General features: G+C 34.5%; 1 long non-coding RNA gene across 1 annotated transcript in view; it reads right to left on the reverse strand.

Moving 5' to 3' along the window:
- The window catches only part of LOC140843404 (uncharacterized), a 49,528-nt gene extending 41,560 nt beyond the window's left edge, over positions 1-7,968 (reverse strand). Inside the window, exons 1-2 of the long non-coding RNA XR_012121132.1 lie at positions 5,924-7,968; positions 3,303-3,546 (exon numbers count right to left, since the gene is read on the reverse strand). This is a non-coding gene — a long non-coding RNA (uncharacterized lncRNA). The remainder of the gene's footprint in view (positions 1-3,302; positions 3,547-5,923) is intronic.
- Between the last annotated feature and the right edge of the window lie 6,686 nt (positions 7,969-14,654).

A 14,654-nucleotide genomic window follows, 5' to 3' on the forward strand; every position in this document is an offset into this window, starting at 1 on the left:
GGATATTGGTCTGTAGCTTTCTTTTTTGGTGGGGTCTTTGCCTGGTTTTGGTATTAGGGTGATGTTGGCTTCATAGAATGAGTTTGGGAGTATTCCCTCCTCTTCTATTTTTTGGAAAACTTTAAGGAGAATGGGAATTATGTTTTCTCTGTATGTCTGATAAAATACTGACATAAATCCATCTGGCCCGGGTGTTTTGTTCTTGGGTAGTTTTTTGATTACTGCTTCAATTTCTTTGCTCATAATTGGTCAGTTTATATTTTCTGTTTCTTTCTGGGTCAGTCTTCGAAGGCTGTATTTTTCTAGGAAGTTGTCCATTTCCCCTAGGTTTCCCAGCTTGTTGGCATATAGGTTTTCATAGTATTCTCTAAGAATTCTTTGTATATCTGTGGGGTCCGTTGTGATTTTTCCTTTCTCGTTTCTGATTCTGTTGATTTGTGTTGACTCTCTTTTCCTCTTAATAAGTCTGGCTAGAGGCTTATCTATTTTGTTTATTTTCTCAAAGAACCAGCTCTTGGTTTCATTGATTTTTTTCTTTGTTTTATTCTTCTCAATTTTGTTTATTTCTTCTCTGATCTTTATTATGTCCCTCCTTCTGCTGACTTTAGGCCTCACTTGTTCTTTTTTTTCCATTTTTGATAATTGTGACCGTAGACTATTCATTTGGCTTTGTTCCTCCTTCTTTAAATATGCCTGGATTGCTATATACTTTCCTCTTAAGACTGCTTTCTCTGTGCCCACAGAAGTTGCGGCTTTGTGTTTTTGTTGTCATTTATTTCCACATATTGCTGTATCTCCATTTTAAGTTGATCGTTGATCCATTGACTATTTAGAAGCATTTTGTTAGGCCTCCATGTGTTTGTGAGCCTTTTTGCTTTCTTGGTACAATTTATTTCTGGTTTTATACCTTTGTGGTCTGAAAAGTTGTTTGGTAGGATTTCAATCTTTTGGAACTTACTGAGGCTCTTTTTGTGGCCTAGTATGTGGTCTATTCTGGAGAATGTTCCATGTGCACTTGAGAAGAAAGTGTATCCTGTTTCTTTTGGTTGTTGAGTTCTGTAGATGTCTATTAGGTCCATCTGTCCTAGTGTGTTGTTCAGTGCCTCTGTGTCCTTACTTATTTTCTGTCTGGTGGATCTGTCCTTTGGAGTGAGTGGTGTGTTGAAGTCTCCCAGAATGAATGCATTGCAGTCTATTTCCTCCTTTAATTCTGTTTGTATTTGTTTCACATATGTTGGTGCTCCTGTATTGGGTGCATATATATTTATAATGGTTATGTCCTCTTCTTGGACTGAGCCCTTTATCATTGTGTAATGTCCTTCTTTATCTCTTGTTACTTTCTTTGTTTTGAAGTTTATTTTGTCTGATACTAGTATTGCAACAACTGCTTTTTTCTGTCTGTTGTTTGCATGAGATATCTTTTTCTATCCCTAGACCTTATGTCTGTGCATATCTTTGAGTTTGAGGTGAGTCTCTTATAAGGAGCATATGGATGGGTCTTGCTTTTTTATCCATTCTATTACTCTGTGTCTTTTGATTGGTGCATTCAGTCCATTTACATTTAGGGTGATTATTGAAATGTATGTACTTATTGCCATTGCATGCTTTAAGTTTGTGGTTACCAAAGGTTCAAGGTTAGCTTCTTTACTATCTTATTGTGTAACTTAACTCGTTTATTAAGCTATTATAAACACGGTCTGATGATTCTTTATTTCTCTCCCTTCTTATTCCTTCTCCTCCCTTCTTCATATGTTGGGTGTTTTGTTCTGTGCTTTTTTTAGGAGTGCTACAGTCTAGAGCAGTCCCTGTAAGATGCCCAGCAGAGGTGGTTTGTGGGAGGCAAATTCCCTCAATTTTTGCTTGTCTTGGAATTGTTGAACCCCTCCTTCATATTTAAATGATAATCGTGCAGTATACAGTATTCTTGGTTCAAGGCCCTTCTGTTTCATTGCATTCAGTATATCATGCCATTCTCTTCTGGCCTGTTGGGTTTCTGTTGAGAAGTCTGATGATAGCCTGATGGGTTTTCCTTTGTAGGTAACCTTTTTTTTCTCTCTGGCTACCTTTAATACTTTGTCCTTGTCTCTCATCTTTGCCATTTTAATTATTATGTGTCTTGGTGTTGCCCTCCTTGAATCCCTTTTCATGGGAGTTTTGTGTACCTCTGTGGTCTGAGAGGCCATTTTCTTCCCTAGTTTGGGGAAGTTTTCAGCAATTATTTCTTCAGAGACACTTTCTATCCCTTTTTCTCTCTTTTCTTCTTCTGGTACCCCTATAATGCGGATATTGTTCCATTTCGATTGGTCACACAGTTCTCTTAGATTTCTTTCATTCCTGGAGATCCTTTTATCTCTCTCTGCATCAGCTTCTCTGCATTCCTGTTCTCTGTTTTCTAGTACATTAATGATCTCTTGCATCTCGTCCATTCTGTTTTGAAGTCCTTCCAGAGCTAGTTTTATTTCTGTATTCTCCTTCCTTAGTTCTTGCATATTTTTCTGGACGTCCATCAGCATGGTTATGACTTTTGTTTTGAATTATTTTTCAGGAAGACTGGTTAAATCTATCTCCCCAGGTTCCTTCTCAGGAGAAGATGTAGAAGATGTTGAAGCTGTCTGGGTTAGTCTGGTCTGGATCAAATTTTTTTGCCTTTTCATGTTGATAGGTGCAGTGGAGTGCTATTGACACATCTATCAGCTGGGAGAGTCAAGCCTCTTTCCACTTGGCTCCTGTCCTTTGTTTACTGGGACAACTGCAACCCCTAGTGGCTTGTGTTGGGCAATTGTGTGTAGACTGGGTCTTTGTATCTTGCCTGGCCGGTATCGAGGAAGCTCCCTTTCTCAGGGCGTGGACGGCCTCAGGCTGCTGCTCTGCTATGGTGGGGCCCCAGAGGGGTAGTGGATGGGGGGCTGTTTGGCTGTTTACCTCCATGAGGGGTCTAAGAGCTGTTGCCCAGGGGTTTCTTGTGCCCGGAGTTCCCTGGAATTTCCAGCTGCTGGACTGTGACCTGGTATGCTTCCATCCAGCTGTGGGGTCCCTGTCCCTTTAAGACCTTCAAAAAGCACTCGCTTTTCTTTGTCACAGGGGTGCCAGCTTCAGGACCCACTCACAGCTCCTACTGTCCTGCTTCCCTAGTTTCTAGCACCCCATGCATGCACTGTGTCTGCGCTCTGGTGTGGATGGCTAGGGCTGGGTTGTTTAGCAGTCCTGGGCTCCCACTCCCTCCCTGCTCTGACTCCTCTCCTCCCGCCAGGAGCTGGGTTGAGGGGCGCCCGGGTCCTGCCTGCCTGCAGCTTGTATCTTACCCCTTTCACCAGGCGCTGGGTTCTCGCAGGTGTGGATGTAGTCTGGCTGTTGTCCTGTGTCTTCTGGTCTCTCTTTTAGGATTAGTTGTATTTGTTGTATTTTCAAAAATATATATGTTTTGGGGAGGAGATTCCCACTGTCCTACTCACGCCACCATCTTCTAGGACCTCCATGTATATGTCATTACTGATTCTTAAACAAGCAGAGGTATTAACAAAAATACTCCATGGAGATTAGTCACACCTTCAAATTAAATAAAAAAAGAAGTGCTTACCAAAAATTTCTCCACTTTTTGCATATTCTGTGACAAGGTACAACATATTTTTGGTCTCCATTACCTAATGATAAATAATTCCATATCAGTCTGACAGAAAAGTATTCCAATCCTCGTCTGTTGCAATTCAACATTCTTTGGAGTTACCTAAGTTAAAACTTTTAATCAAAGTATCAAACTTATGAGAAATTCAGAAGCTATCCAAGTGTACAAGACTGACAATAACCTTATGTTAATGCTTTTGTGAAAAATTTTGATCTTTACTTTTCCAAGTGAGGTCCATGTACCAGCAGCAGCACTGCCCAAGCTTCTGTTAGAAATGCAGAACCTCATACCCTACTCCAGACCTATGGACACAGAATTCACACTTCAACAACATACCCAGGTGACCATTATAGACATCCAAGCTTGAGAAATGCTAATATAAATGAAGGAATTTTGAACATCAACTTTTTACCACCTCCTTACTGACTTTCTAGCCCTGTGTGATATGGTAAACTCTAGTTAAGGAAAGAATAATAAAAAAGCTCAGTTTATCTGGCCAGTATCCTAGCTAATCTGGCACAATATGATATTCCTCATACAATACTTTAATGTTCCTACAAAGTACTGTTATTTTAAAACACTGTTTAAAAGCTTCCTCAGAACTCCCCTGTAATACACTTTTATTAGGCTTTCTAGGTTTTTCTAGGTTCAGAAAAGCAGCATGCCAAACCTGATTTTTTAAAATTATATTGAGCCAAAAGGAAATGAATTTATAGAATCAAAATGAGTGAAAATTTAGTTGCTGTCTACTGAAAGGCTGAAGGGTAGTTTTTTCTCTAATACATAGGTTTAGGACTATTCCCTATCACACCAGAAAACTAAGAGCTACCTACAGTTTGGGTCTAAATAAGTCAAATAGTAAATCAATTTAACTGATAAATTACCATGAGTTTCATGGTAGTTTTAATCTCACTTTGGCTTATGATTAATCAGACTTCTAAGGATGTGATTGGCTTCTTAAAAACATCCTCTTTAGTAATTAAAAGAGAAAAAAAAGCTTAAAAGGAGAAATACTCTGGTTTAAATTTGACCTAAGTGGACCTCTGTAGTTTACAACTTTATGAATTGTTTAGAGTGGAACACCACAGACTCATTCTTGACTAAGGATAATGCTAATGATCTCCATTGGTCTCCACATATTTTCAATTGCAAATTTCTATCAACAAAGTTTTTTAGCTAAACATACATACCTGTATGTACATGTGTATATATATATATACACACACATGCCTATATATGTGTGTATTTATAAATATATACAGACACAAATTATATACTTGTGCCACTATGTAAGTATATTATATACATTACAAAGTGCTCACAAGAAGATAACCACAAAAAAATAAGCATAAATAGAATTTCTAATATTTCCTTATTGTACCCCAATGGACACCTGTGCTAACCCATTTATGTGCACACACTGAGGGGGAAAAAAGACCCTGATTTGTAAACCAATGTCTGTGGTATAAATGCTCCTACTTTTTCTGATGTGGAGCTACTGACATGGTATTGATCAACTTGCAGAACTTTTTAAAATTTAACAGTCAGCTCTCACAAGCCCATATGGGCTTAGCACAGCACACCCTGGGTGCAAACATCACACTTTGTAGACTGAAGTCATGGGTTCACATAATGTGACATTTTACTTAAAGATAGTTTTCTAACACAAAAATTCTACATAGTAATGAATGGAAATATTCCAAAAATTGTGTATTATTATTATTATTCTGACATGAGTTCTTTTTAAAATTTTGATAAATTCTTCCTTTTACAAAACATGGCTTTCACTTGAGATGGGTGCAGTTTAGGTTACAAAAGTTATATCTTAATCAAGTTGATTTCTTTAAAAATGTCTCTTACTTTAATCTGATAAAATAACCCAAACAAAATATAAGATTTTGTGCCAGGTATTACAAAACAAGACACTAAGTAATATACTATTTTAACTTTTATATTTCATGAAACATAAACAGTGTATTTTTTGAATAAGCAAAAATGCTATACCCTCATTAATAGGGCCACCACCAAAACCCTGTGGGTTTAAGCAGGGTATCAAAAATGTATGACTAAGACATTCTTAAATAAATAATTTTCAGTGTGAGAGAGAACTGAAAATTAAGCTACTAGTTTTTGATTTCCTAATTTTTATTTAAATGTAGAAAAATGGATGTACTCAGCTTAAGAAAAGTATATAATAAATCTTTTTTATAGATTAGAAAAACTACCATAAAAGAGAAAAATGATGATGCAAAATACAGAAATGAATGTGAAAGCATTAAGAGATATAAGGCTAAGCCATACCTGATAAAGTTTAATTATGTGTGGGTGGTCTAACATTTTCATTATTTGTACTCAGTAGATTTTCTCAAAGTTCACTGCATCCAGTTGAGATTTATCATTTTTATTGCCACCTGCATTCCAGACACAAATAAAAACAATTAGTATACAACAATTAACATTTCCAAATTACAATTTATTTAATACATGACATCTGGGACTTCACTGTAGGTTCCTATGACAATGGTGATACTAAGCTTAAATTCAATGCTCATTTATTAATTCAACAAATATTTTATACACATATACTACGTTTAAGTCACTGTTGTAGATTTCATTGGAGATTTCCTTTAGTGTGCTATGAAGAATAACCCTGCAGAGTTACTTTTTAAATAAAATTCTTTCAGTAAAATTGTAATGCCTTTTAACTCCATTTATAAACTGAAGAAATAAAATCTCAGAGGTTACAACTAGTTATTATTTGACTGCAAATGGTATACATATATAAACAAATGATCAGCCAAGGAGAAGACACTTCCTATTATACTGAAATACAATTTTTCTAGAAAAGCCAAGTGGTAAGTTTCAGAGTATAGACATGCCTTTGTAGAAAAAAGCTAAATATAAAATATTAAAATCCATCTACATGAAGAAATACCAATTGGATTAGGTTTTGTTTTGAAAATCCAAGTGCAAAAACTGAAATGTTAAATAATTACACTATATTTTAACTTTGACAAAGGAATTTGATTTAAAAAATATGGCCTCTTCCTCCCATAACTAGATAAACCCAAACCACTCCAAGGTTAATATCTTGAAGGAACTGCATTGAAGGTAGTCTGAATAACTAGGTACTCCGAAATCAACAATCACATATATTTTCTCATTCAACCAAAAAAACCTCATTTTTTAGTTTAAAAAATTATGTATTAGTAGATACTTGGTTAGGAAATAAGCCATTCTGAGTTAGATAAAATTTTCAGATAATTGGGAACCACCCAAACTTACAGTAAGTTCTGAAGGAATTATAAAATGTACTTAGCATTCCACCCTTAAGTATTCTGAACATAATTCAGACTTACATTATTTCAGGGTAATATTTAGTATCAATTACTGTATATACTATAGTAGTTCAATACTCCTAAAAGGTACCCAAGAAAGTAGCACTCAGCTTGTCAATTCACTTAATTCCTTCAGACTCCTGTTTATACAATTAGCTTTTCCTTCTTTCCTTATGGCTGCTGCGCTGTCCTTTGCTGTTACCTCCTAATGCTTCACTGTAAGGTTTATTTCTTACCTTTCGCTATTTTTAACTTGATGTCCACAGCTTATTCTCTGATTCTCATTAATTGTAACTCACAGAAGACCTTGGGATTCCCAGGGAAATCAGATAATTAAATATAATGAATAAAATCAAATGTATTGCCTAAGAAGAAAGGGGGAAGTCCCTTCTCTAGGCAGCAAAGTGTATAGGTTTTGTCATAGCTGTTTTCACTATGCTTGGTAGTATTTATTTCCATAATCAAAATATTTTAGAAAATTAAATGTGCTAAACTTTGCTAAATAAGTAAACTGACTAAAGCAATCTTCCTTCCCCAAATAAGAGCATGCTAGAATACAGCATTAGTTACTTTGGTTAAAAGCTGCCAAATAAAAAGATAAGTATATATTTTAATTCCATCAATATTCCTTAGGAGTATGACATGGAAGTTTTCACAAGCATACATTTTTTGAAGTAAATATCTTGCCCTACAATTCCTGGAGTGTGTTTAAATACCAGTACCCCTCCCAAACAAAAATCTTATTTTATAATGAAATGGGTTACAACATTTAATAAATAGAAAAAGAATTGGACAGAAATGAATCATGTTTTAAAAAATTTTTGGCATGATTACTGTCACTAAGAAAACTTTTTTATTACATGTGTTATCTTGAATATCGTATTTAATGTTAAAGAAAAAGTTTAGATACTAAGTATCAGTTGAAGTGGTATTACCAAAACTTACGATCTCTTTGATACTCTTTTGGGAACTTGGTCTCAATGAAAAAGTGAAAAACAGATAAATTACCTAATTAAACTTTGGTAATAACTAGTTACAAACCTCATTATTTAACTTTTCTCAGCCAAAAAATTCTCAAGTGACAAAATATAATTCTCTCCTCAATTTTATCTTGGGTCACAGAATATGCATATAGGACCACAGGCCTGTATATTTGTATCTTTACACTGTTAGCCCTTGTTGTAAGGTTGCTAAACAGGATTATGTAAAAGTAAAGCACTGAAGAAAAATTAGAGCCTGTGTCAACATGCTCCATATCACAGCTAGTGCTGGTCTGACTGCTGTAACAAGTAGTCCCCAAATGGGTAATGATTCAAAAACAGTTTACTTCTTGCTCAAGTAGCAGAACTGGATGGATGAAGACATTTATAGGTGGACTTCCTCCATGCAAGCATATGATGTTCAAGGAGACTGTACTACCTGTAATGGATGGCTTCCATGGCTACCCTGAATGTTGTCTCCATCCCAGTCACACAGAAAGACAAAAAATTTGGAGGAGCCCTCATGAGAGGTTTTTATGGGCCATACCTGGGAAGTGGCACACATTGTTTCTGTATACTCCATTAATGGGAACTCGGTCACATGAGCATACCTAAATGCAAGGGAGGCCAAGAAACAGTGCCATTGTATGTCCAGGAAGAAGAGGAAACAGTGGATTTGTGATCAGCTAGCAAGCAGTCTCTGCCATCCTCTTTTAAGTAATTTCTTAGCAGTGAGGCTCTTAACCAAGTACTTCCCAGAAGTGTAATAATGATAATGATGATGAGTTTCACAACTACACAGCACTTTTTTATTTAACGAGATACTTCAACATATTTTATTCTATTTCTCAACTTTGTGAAGTAAATGGAACAAGCAGTACAGCCATGAGTTGATGAAATTGAGGTTCAAAGGATGTTACATAATCTACAAAACTCCTAAAGCTCAAGAGAATTAATAGGAAAAAAACCTCAGGTCTTCTAATTTCAAGTTCAATCTTTTCACTCTTTCAAAGATTCTGTTATTCACACATTTAGTGAACACCGTTGTGTACCGGGAATTATGCTCAGGATACAAAAATGAACAAGATCGGATTCTTACCCTCAGGTAATTTAATAGGTCTGTGAGAACAAAGTAAACACATTTTCAGAAACAGATTTTATCAACAGAAATCTACATTTGGAGATTTCCCCAACCAGTGTGTGTACAAAAATCCCAACTTACAAAAGGGCTGTGTTCCAATAGTTTATTTTAAAGATAACGATGAACTTAGATTTCTGGAAATTTACTCTCTATATCCTTTCTTTATATAGTTCAGAACACAGTACCAAGGAGAAAATCCAGATGGTCACAATAAAGTCAGGCAAGGGACTTTGTAACAAACTGGATAATCCCTTTTGTTCTTATTCATCTTACTTATTCAGCTCTCTAATTCCTAATTATGCATGCAATATCTTTAAAGAAATAAACCTTCAGTGACTTTCTATGGAGATAAAAAACATTAATATTCCTTCTGCTAGGGGACAATGGAAGGTTTTCTATACAACTCTGGAGTGTATACTGGATAAACTGGAATGGTTTCTATTAAACTAAATCCCATGTAAAGTAGCAAGACTGAATATTCAATCTCAGAAATAAGGAATAAATCCAAAACAATGAAATACCTGATATGTTATATGGCAATTATCTCAAAAAACAAACAAACCATTTTCACATATTGTTTACAAAGATTAAAAAGTAAACAACCTTGTGAGCTGAGGTTCAGTGAGATAGCCAATTTTATACATTGCTAGCAGGAATGAAAAATAGGTCATAATTACTCTGGAAGGTAATTTGGCAGTCTTTATCAAGAACCTTAAAACATCATCCATCCCATTTATTCTAAAGATTCTACTTCAGAGAAATTATTTGAAGGAAATAATCTGAAATTATGAAAAAGATTTATGTGTGAATATATTCAAAGAATACTATTTATAATACAAAAAAACAAATCATAATTGAGAAATAATTACATGAATTATGGTAAATTTATGACTATTATACAACTATGAAAAGTTTCAATTCAATTCAAATCAATTTCAATATAGAGAAATTCTTATATTAAAGAAAAAATCAGGAGATCAGTGCAGTCTCAATACAACATATATATAATTCAGAGTAGGAAAAAATAGATAAAAATGTAACCAAAATATTGTCAGTGGGTGAAAAACTCATGAATTACTTTATTTTCCTGCGTTACACTTTTATGTGCAATTTTTCTTCAATAAGCATGAATTACTTTTCTAATAAAAAATGAAAGTTATTGTATTTATCATATATGCCAGCTTTTCCATCTGTGAAATATTAGTCATTTTCATCATTTTATTTTCTAAATCCTCTATTTTCTAAAGTTTTATTAGTTTTATAAGATTTAAGTATTAAATAAGGATATATACATGTAAATGTTTCCAACAATGTTAAGTAAAAGTACACATAAAAGTAGCAACTGTGTATGGAATATTATTCAGCCATAAGAAGAAAACAAATCTTACCATTTGCAACAACATGGATGGAGCTAGAGGGTATTATGCTCAGTGAAATAAGCCAGGTGGAGAAAGACAAGTACCAAATGATTTCACTCACATGTGGAGTATAAGAGCAAAGAAAAACTGAAGGAACAAAACAGCAGCAGAATCACAGAACCCATGAATGGACTAACAGTTATCAAAGGGAAAGGGACTGGAAAGGATGGATGGGAAGGGAGGGATAAGGGCAGGGAAAAGAAAGGGGGCATTACGATTAGCATGTATAATGTGAGGGGGAGTATGGGCGGAGTGGGCTCTACAACACAGAGAAGACAAGTAGTGATTTTACAGCATCTTACTATGCTGATGGACAGTGACTGTGAAGGGGTACATGGGGGGGACTTGGTGAAGGGGGGAGCCTAGTAAACATAATGTTCTTCATATAATTGTAGATTAATGATACCAAAAAAAAAAGGTAAGGGGAAAGTATATTCACACCTATTTGCTGATTGGAGGCATAGATTATACCTGAGAGGGGATCAGATAAAACTAACAGCAGCTTCGCTTTGAGGAGGGCTGGAAGACTTTTTAACTCCGCCGTTGTGCTGACCAAACTCTCTGCAACGATGGAAGCGTTCTTGAAAAGTGGCTAGTACCACTGAGACCCGCACCTTTAATTTTCTGTAATTCTAATTCATTCCAATAGCCATGTGCATGAGTGGCTTCCATATTGGCCACACAGTTCTGTATGCTTCCGGAACTTTCGAACTCTGGAACATCTCAATATATTATCTATTTTTAAAAGCTAAATAAAACTTAAATTTGAAAAAAGTAGCAAATGTGTGAAATACAAATTTGCAAAGAATACAACGGATTAAATGTAAGATCAGAAATGAAACTAGGTTAATGGATAAAAGGAATTGTTTCATTTTTCAAATCGTAATTGAACATTAATGTTACCCTGTCTTTTTGATAATTAAAAAAATTATTTGACTTCTCATAAAAGAAATAATAATCTCATGTACTTAAAGAAACCACACATACAAAAGTGGCTTTGGGGAACTTTATAAGGAAGTTACACAATAAGAGCTATTCTTCTAGTAACAAATTAGAAGGCATTAATTTATGTTTGCTGTCTCAGGTAATATTTGCTTCAGTGCTATTTACTATAATGCCCTAGTTCCAACTGTCCTTCTCAAGTACCAAGCAGCATTATCCTTATCATAAAATTAGATCTTTGAAATTAAAAATAAATGTACTTTTCAAACTTAGACATCAAGTTACGGTGGAATGATAACATACCAGCCTACCATTTGATTGAAAAGTGAGTGTGATTGAGTGGTCCACAGATGAAAGGGTTTCCAAAATCAGTAAAAGTTAGTAGTAAAACTGATATGGAGTTCTCAAGTTACCCTTTATGAATAAATAGACATTTTTCCAATTTAAAATTTGACTTTTAAAACATAATAATTTATGTAATAAAATAAATCCTTATGAAGATTCAACCATACTTTTAAAATGGTGGGTAAGGCAAACAGATTGGAGGAAAGGTAGATGTTGTTACATTTTTAGATCACCTGAGAATTCTATTACTATGGGATTACCCTGAGGAAATTATCAGGTATACAAAGAGATGTGTGTATATGTATGTATATACAGGAATGGCCTCTGAAACATTATTTAAAAAGAGAAATAATCTAAACATTCAATAACAGGAAATGGATTAAGTAAAACAGGGTCAGTCATATGTAAGGATACTATGTAACCATGCTTCAGACACTTTTTTTTAACTTGGGGAAATGTTAATTATACAGTAAAAAACATTATATGTACAGATGACATCAATTTTTATTATGCACAAGATATATGTGAATAACTGGGAGGATATGAACCAAATATTAACAGTGGATCTCTGGTGGAATTAAGGATGTTTATTTTCTTATTTAAGCTTTTCAAAGATGCCTATAATGAATATGCATACCTTTTATAACTGGGGGAAAAACACATAAATACTATGTTTATTTTAAAGAATATTAAGTGAAACAAATGTTAGCATAATTTTTTAGTTCATCCAAGATTCTGTTCTTAAACTGTTTAAAGTATATTTTAAATGTATTTTAAAATGAAAAGTTTCTTTTGAAATTCCCAAAAGCATACCTTTCTCAGACTGGATGTATGGGCTGTTTCTCTCTGAAGTATGGGAAAGTGTTCTCCATAAATGTTTTGAATAGATAAATCTTTACATAAATAACTCATTTCAAAATATGGACATGGAAGGTAGAAGAGGTACTAGGTACACTAAAGCAGAAAGAAAGATATCTTAATAAATCTTTAGAATCCCTTTCACTCAAAGGAAATGAATCTGCCATTGGCAGTGGGCCATAAACCAAATGTCGTCATATGAATCCAAGAGGCCAGTTTCAGTTATTTCTAAATACATGTTTTTTTTAAATCTGCCTTATATTGAGATAGAAGTTCCCACTGGAATTAAAATCAGAACACATTAAACTCTGTTAAAGTTAAAAATTTCTACAGAATATAAAAACTTTACACAACTCTTACTTTGTATTTGCTGTCGCCTCCTGGCCCCCCATCAAAGAACAGATTGTTCTAAATAATATTTAGCATAATAATTTGCCTTGACTGGGAAAAGCAAGGCAAATTATTGCCTTGTCTGGGGATTACTTATCTGGGTGCCAAGAAACTAAGGAATGATTTCTAATAAATCATACATAGTCCATGCAAATATAATTTTTATTTCAACACACAATTAAAAATCACACATAGGTGTAGATACAAATATTAGTGATTAAGTTATTTGGTAACAAGTCCTTCTGTTGCATATAGTACAGCTGTTTCTTGAATCTGCACTATTTCACAACATAAGATTAATACCAAGTCTATTGATAGGACTCTTAAAATTTTAAAACAAAATGAAAAATTCAAATGTATTTTTTTAAAAAGCTCTCTTCTTCAAGGAATATTGTAATCAGGGTATAATATGCTCTTCTCTTGTTTCTATCCTTCCTCTAAAAATGCAGTTTTGATATTTTACCTATTTGGAAAGCTTCAAAAGTACTTAAGACAATGGTTAATGAATTATACCTAAATATAAAAGTCCTAAAATGCACACACAAAGCTTTTCAGTGAACAGAAGCAGTTTTCAGAATGTCCTTGAGAACAGCTTTGTATTCCAGATTCTCTTAAGGTTAAGCCAATAGCCCAATGTCTACATGTCATTTTAATAAATCAGAACCTCTGTGAAATACCTGTCACAGAGAAGGTCTGATAATAACTAATGATGGTTATCTCTGGGTGTTGATACTACGGATAATTTTTTTATACTTTTCATTTTTCATAATAAACATGATAGATTTGATAAAAATACATTATTCTTTACTGTAAAAACAATACCTTCTCAGCTGGTAATTTCCTTCTAAGAATTAACCAACTGAGAAGGTATTCTTTTTCTTCCTTCTCCCTAAAATATTTAAAATGCAGATAAAGAGTTATATACACAATTGCCTACTGAAAATTATTTACTGTAAGTGGAAACTGGAAACTATATAAGGCTCAATAATTAGGAAATACTGAAGTAAAACAGGATTCATCTATAAGGCACACTACGCAGCTATTTAAAATGTTTAAAATTTTATATATAATAAGCAAAATGTGTATGCTATAATGATAACTGGGAAAAAGGACACCATTTATATGTGTACCTACCATGTGCTCTCATCTATGGAAAAAATTCTCTTAAAAAAGACTAGAGGGAAATAAGCCATAATATTAAGAATGATTTATTCTTTTGATGGAGGAATTACATGAGTACTTTTTGTGTACTCTACCATTCTTTACATTTTCTACAAAATATAGTAAGACTATATTTCTTTAATAGTCAGAAAACGAAGTTTGAGGCATAAATGACTTATCAGGATTTATAATTAACAGACATAAATCAAAAAGTAGCCACACAGGATGGGATTAAAGATGGCGGTGTGAGAGGAGAGACAGAGGCTTCCTCCTAAAACTGGATACAATTAGAAAATTTAATTGGCACCACTAATCCTGAGAGAGCAACAGGAAAGAGGACGGCATCAGACAGCACACACCTGGAGAAAAGAGCAGACCTCAGCGAACGGGGTAACATACCAGAGCTGTGGCTCCACGGGACCCCAGCCCCTCCCCCACCCCAGCTAACTGGCGGGAGGA

Source organism: Manis javanica, chromosome 9 (genome assembly GCF_040802235.1).
Source record: "Manis javanica isolate MJ-LG chromosome 9, MJ_LKY, whole genome shotgun sequence".
Taxonomy (NCBI): Eukaryota; Metazoa; Chordata; class Mammalia; order Pholidota; family Manidae; genus Manis; species Manis javanica.